The following is a 6,208-nucleotide window of genomic DNA, read 5'->3' as shown; positions in this document are numbered from 1 at the left end:
GTCAATGTCATGAGACAAAGTGTATGTGATCTGCTGTATGGAAAGTGTATTTGCTCTCTAAATTTTCACCCAAATCACAATTAAAAAAAAAAAAAGATTTTGAGTCTAATGTATATGACCAAACACACACACACACACACACACACAATTGTATGCCCATTCTTTTCAAATATCCATTTAATAAACTGTTCATGTATATGACACAAAGAAAATGTCAACAAGTTTTGAGGAGCAGATATTACATAGGCCCTATTGTTTACAGTAAAACAAGGAACGACACTGAAGTACCCCCAAAAGAGCCTTATTGCTTGGAGGTTAAGTTAAAAAGAAATTCAAATGAGAAATTAAAAACTGTTTAGAAATTAATAATAGTATCAAAACCTATAGGACACAGCAGAAGCAGGCCTCAGAAAAACATAAGTTTAAATGAATTTATTATAAATGAGAAAGATCTGTTTATGAGTTAGGATTCAACTCAAAAAGCAAGAAAAAGTACAAAATAAATCCAAAGTAAGTAAAGTTTTAAAAAGTAAATTTAAGAGCAATAATTAATGAAATAGGAAAAGTAATAATACTAAAAACTAGTTTACAAAAAAACTAAAGATCTTTGGCAATCTAATCAAGAATCAAAAAGAACAAAATAAATAACTTCATACCCACAGGATGGTTGTAGTAAAGAAGTCAGGTGAGTATTGGTGAGAATCAGGATAAATCAGAACCCTCATCCACTGCTGGTGGGTGGTACAGCCACTTTGGAAAACAGTGTGTCAGCAATGAATCAGAGTTACCACATGAGCAACTCCACTCCTAGGTATATACTCAAGAAAAATTAAAACTTATGTCCATTCAAAAACTTTTACTCAAATGTTTATAGCAGCATTATTCATAATAGCCAAAAGGTAGAAACAACCCAAATGTCTACCAGCTGACAAGTGGATAAACAACATGGGAATACTATTCTGCTATAAAAAGGAATGAAGTACTGACACATGCTACAATATGGATGGACCTTTAAAACATTATGCTAAGTGAATTCAGCCAGTCACAGAAGATTACATATAATTCCTTTCATATAGAAGTCCAGAATAGGGAAATCTATGTAGACAGAAAGCAGATTGGTGGTGGCTTAGATCTGGGACAAGCTCTGTAGTACAGTGGTTAAAGCATTTGACTACCAACCAAAGTTTGGTGATTCAAACCCATCAGCCACTCTGTGAGAGAAAGATGGGGCAGTCTGCTTCCATAAAGATTTACAGCCTTAGAAACCCTATGGGGAAGTTCTCCCTTGCCCTATAGAATCGCTATGAGTTGGAATCAACTTGATGTGAGTAGGTTTAGTCTTGAGTGTAGTTTTAGATCTTGGGGGCAGAGGGGAGAAGGGTGTGCGAGAATAGGGTGGTAAATGTGTATGTAACAAAATATTTGCCATTTCAACAATCTTCAAGTTATTTAATTAATTAAAATTAACATGTGCTAAAAATCTTGTTCCACAACCTACCTTGGTGAGTAGTGACTGGGGTCTTAAGAGCTTTTGAGCGGCCATCTAAGTTGCAGCTAATGGTCTCCTATCATCGGAAGCGAAGAAGAGTGCAAAAAAGCAAGGGCATTTGGAAACAATCAGCCCTAAGAAATGATGGACCTCGAGTCCAGAAGAACTAGATGGTGCCAGGCTCCCAACACCAGCCACTCAGGAAGGGATCAAAACTGGAGATCCTGGATAGAGTGGGAGGAAAAACGTGGAACAAAATCCATAAACAATAATGACCAGGATTACTGGTCGGATGGAGTCTGGTGAGACCCCCAACACTATGGCCCTGAGATTCACTTTGGGCCTGGAATAAAACTCACTCCTAGGGGCTGGCTCTCAGCCCAATAGTAAATAAGACGCACACACAGACAACTGAACCCAGGGTGACACACCCACATACCCTCTATGGAAATTGATCCCTCAGAGCAATCTACCACAAGGCACCAGAGGGGCAACATTTCACACGGAGGAAATGCAGGCCACATAAGAGTGCATAACTATGAAGGGCACAGAGTTGGGGTGTTACTGGGAAGGGTGGAGAGGAAAGTGGATTAGGGTTGGGGATGGTAACTGGGAGTGAAACCAAATGTACACAAAATGTTGAATGTAAAACAAATTTTGCTCTGTGAATTTGCACCTAAAGCACAATTAAAAAAGAAAATTACTTCCTAAATAAATAAATAAATAAAATAACATACTAGAAAACTCCAGCAGCCACCATACTTACATCCTCATTTACACTAATGAAAGAAACAGACACCTATAATTGTTATTAGCTAATGAAATAAGAGTAGTTATAAAAAATTAGAATAACATATTGTAGATAACATCATCAACTATCTAGAAAATGCCCTAGACTTCATGCCAAACTATTTTGAATAGTGAGTTTATGGAGGTAGCTAGATAAAAGGATCAATAGACCAAAAACAAACAAAAATCTCTGCTGATTATTGGTACAGAAGAACAGTAGTAGGAAAGGGAATGGAAATTGAAAACAAAAAACCTACTCAAGAGTGGCTTAAATCTAGGAATAAACTTAAAACAAACAAACAAACAAAAACAGTTGCTATCTAGTCAATTCCAACTCACGAACACCCCAAGTTTCAGAACACACTGTGCTTCACAGGATTTCCAATGGTTGCGACCTTTCAGAAGTAGACTGCCAAGTCTTTCTTTCAAGGCACCTCTGGGTGGATTCAAACCACCAGTCTTCTGGTTATTAGCCAAAAGCTTCACTATTTGTGCCAGCAGGGACTTTAAAAAAGTATCAATCCTTCCTACATATTAATCTAGAAAAGCAATCAAGCTCTTCCTGTATGTAGCCTGAGGTGATCTCACAAAACGGTTTGCTTCTCAATTGGCCCAGAAAACTCCACCCAAACTGTGTCAATCAAGAGGTTCTAATCTTTGGGTCCATTTTAAGAACACCCCTAAATCTGCCCAGGCCATCAAGGGTATACATATCCAAAAAGCCACCAAATGTCTGAAAGAGGTCACTTTGCAAGGCAACGTGTGCCATTCCATTGTTCCAACAGTGGAGCTGGTAGCTGTGTCCAGGCCTAACAGTGGGTTTGGACACAGAGTCAGTTGCCCAAAGAATGCAGAATTTTTGCTGCAAATGCTTAAAAATGAAAAGAGAAATACTGAACTTAAGGGTTTAAATGTAGATTCTCTAGTCATTGAGCACATTCAGGTGAACAAAACCCCCAAGATGCACCGACCACTTACAGAGCTCATGGTCGGATTAACTCATACCTGAGCTCCCTGACACACTGACATGATCCTTACTGAAAAGGAACAAATTGTTCCTAACCCAGAAGAGGTTGCACAGAAGAAATAAACATCCAAGGAGAAACAAAAACTTATGGCTTGGGAGTAAATTCAGTATAAACTAAAATGCAAATACCCGTGGGCTCAGGGCTATGGTCACAGGGGACATCAAGCTCAACTGGCATAACATACTACACAAAAATATTGTTGCACATCCTACTTTGGTGAGTAATGACTGGGATCTTAAAAGCTTGCAAGTGACTATCTAAATGCAACAACTGGTCTCTCCTCAACTAGAGGAAAGAAGAATGATGATACATGGAAACAATTAGTCCAAGGGACTAGTGGACTGTGCGAATCTCAGCCTTTATGACCCCATGAGACCAGAAAAATTAGATGGTGCCCAGCTACCACTGTCAACCACTCGGAAAAGGATCAGTGCAGGAGTTCCTGGATAGAGTGGGAGAACAATGTGGAACAAAACTAAAAATCATAAAAAATACCAGGTTTATAGGTCTGACAGAGCCTGGTGAGACCTCCAAGACTATGGCCCCTAGTTCCCCTTCAGGTCTGGAATTGAATTCATCCCTGTGGCTTCTAGTCAAACAGTAGGCAAATATGGTGAACATTTACATCAGGTAGATACCCTTAGAATGCTCAATCATGGGAGACCAGAAGAGCAGTATCTGCATAGGAAGATAGCTCAGGGGGCAGGAATGCATAGGAAAGAAAGACAAAGGGAAAAGGTAACTACAGGGAGGAAGTGGAGAGGGCTGTTACATTGTGGGGAACTGCAATCAGTGTCATGTAACAAAATGTGTATGAATTGCTGTATGGAAAACGAGTTTGCTCTGTAAACTTCCATCCAAATCACAATAAAAATTATAAATATAAAATGCAAATAAAAGTGAAAAAAGAAATGCAAACACCAATCCAAAGCCCAAAAGGCTTTTTTTCAGGTATTTGATAAGGGGATTCTCAAGTTATTAAACATACGAAAATGTGGGTAAATAAATGAAATTTGAGTAAGAACAATTGGACAGACACCTTATCAGATATAACACAAAGTTCCAAGAATCTCATGGTTGCAATAAGAGAAAAATCATGGGAGACGGGGACAGACAGCTGGATGTGTGAACCTGGAGTTTAGGGGAGAAGTTTAGGCTGAAGAGAGATACTTGGCAGTGATCTACAAATGGCATTTGAAACCATGGGATGCAAGCCTTTGCTAAGATTTTACCGCTTTCTTCCTGAAAAAAACTGTAAGTTTGGCTTTGCAAGTAAATTTCCTAAGTTTACCCGTCCCATCCACACTTCTATTCTCTATCAGAGGAAGAAGAGGCACATTTGGATCGATTTAGAAGAGGACGGACAGATCAACCCCAGCACTTCTCCTTGTATTATTCCTTTACTAAGATCACCTTAAGGAACTCTGGTGGTGCACTGGTGAAGGCATTTGGCTGCTAAACCAAAGGTGGATGAGGCAGTGTGCTTCTGCAAAGATTTAGTCTTGGAAACCCTATGGGGCAGTTCCACTTTGTCCCATATGGTTGCTGAGTCAGAACTGACTCAGTGGTAGTGTTTTTGAATATCCCTTGCATAATATGCATGCCTTTCATGTCACTTTCCTTCTTTAAAATCGTTAATAAACCTCTATCTCCTGAAAGGATAAAATGCTTGTATCTGGCATTCATAATCTCCTCTCCATTGTCAGGATGGGACTTTCATTCCCCCTTAACACACCACAAATACTACCCTGGCCTGAGTTTACAGAGGCTGAGTGCCCAAACTGGTTTCTCAACTATGTTGATATCTACCCCTTTTTGTTATGAGTTTGAGAGCACCATGAAGTTTTCTTCCAATCCATGATCTCTCCTTCTTAACTCCCACAGCACATACTGGTATGGCCTTAATCATATGTCCTCTTGCATTATTTAACATTCCAAATCTGTATCTCAAAGTATATGTCTATTAAGAGGTAATATCTGAATGAATTTCTAATAATGAACACCAAAAGTATGCAGTATTTCTAATATACATACTTTACTTACTAGCCTAACTTGAAATGCAAAGGTGAGTAAATCAGTTGGATCTAAATATAAATGAACAAGATTCCATTATCCAGCCTGGAGCATTGAGCCAGCAGAATGTGACTGACAAAATTCAGTCACAGCTGTGAAGAGGAAGCAAGGCAATGACTGTCCATCAGGGTTAATGAGGTGGTCTCCGACATGGGCCAAGCAAGCCCTATCCAAGGCAGCACTTTCTGCACTCTGTCAGTCCACCAGCAGCAGGATTTAGATGTATTACCCAGGAAGGGGCAACCACAACTAAGGAAAAGCTGCATCATTTCTTCCACTAAAATCAATGGAATAAAAATCACTATTCTTCTGTCATTCTCTTCATTGATTAGGGCAACCTCTCAAATATGAGATGATCCCAACCAACCAGGGCACAAATGAGAACTTCATATGCTAACACGCACAGACACACATGCATGCATGCACACACATACATACACACTCCAGACAATATGGCCAAACATTGAACACAAAATTGCGTGTATATCACCAAACAATCTGAGTAGGAAACTAGGATTGTTGCCACCACCATTTATTTATCTAGTTCATAACTAAGTAGAACACTACAGTAGTGCTGGAAATGCAAAGAAGTCCCTGCCCTTAAGGGGCTTACAGTCTTATTAGGGAAATATAACAGGCGCATAGAAAGCTGGACTATAAGAAAGCATATGCTAACAAATGCTACAAGAATTCAGAAGTAGCATAGTTTAAGAACACCAGATTAGAAGTCACAAAACTCAGATTCTAGTCCCAACCTGGTAAGTCATTTAACTTCTGTGTTTATCACCTCAGCTGCAATTTAGAGGCTGTCTGCATTTGTTTCCGGCTT

General features: G+C 39.3%; 1 pseudogene; it reads left to right on the top strand.

The window, feature by feature from the left end:
* Positions 1–3,407, top strand: part of LOC103206967 — a 7,324-nt pseudogene extending 3,917 nt beyond the window's left edge.
* Positions 3,408–6,208: the final 2,801 nt, after the last annotated feature.

Source organism: Orycteropus afer, unplaced genomic scaffold, assembly GCF_000298275.1.
Source record: "Orycteropus afer afer isolate SDZICR_OR568_19922 unplaced genomic scaffold, OryAfe1.0 scaffold00340, whole genome shotgun sequence".
Taxonomy (NCBI): Eukaryota; Metazoa; Chordata; class Mammalia; order Tubulidentata; family Orycteropodidae; genus Orycteropus; species Orycteropus afer.
This window is presented reverse-complemented; position numbering and strand designations above follow the sequence as displayed.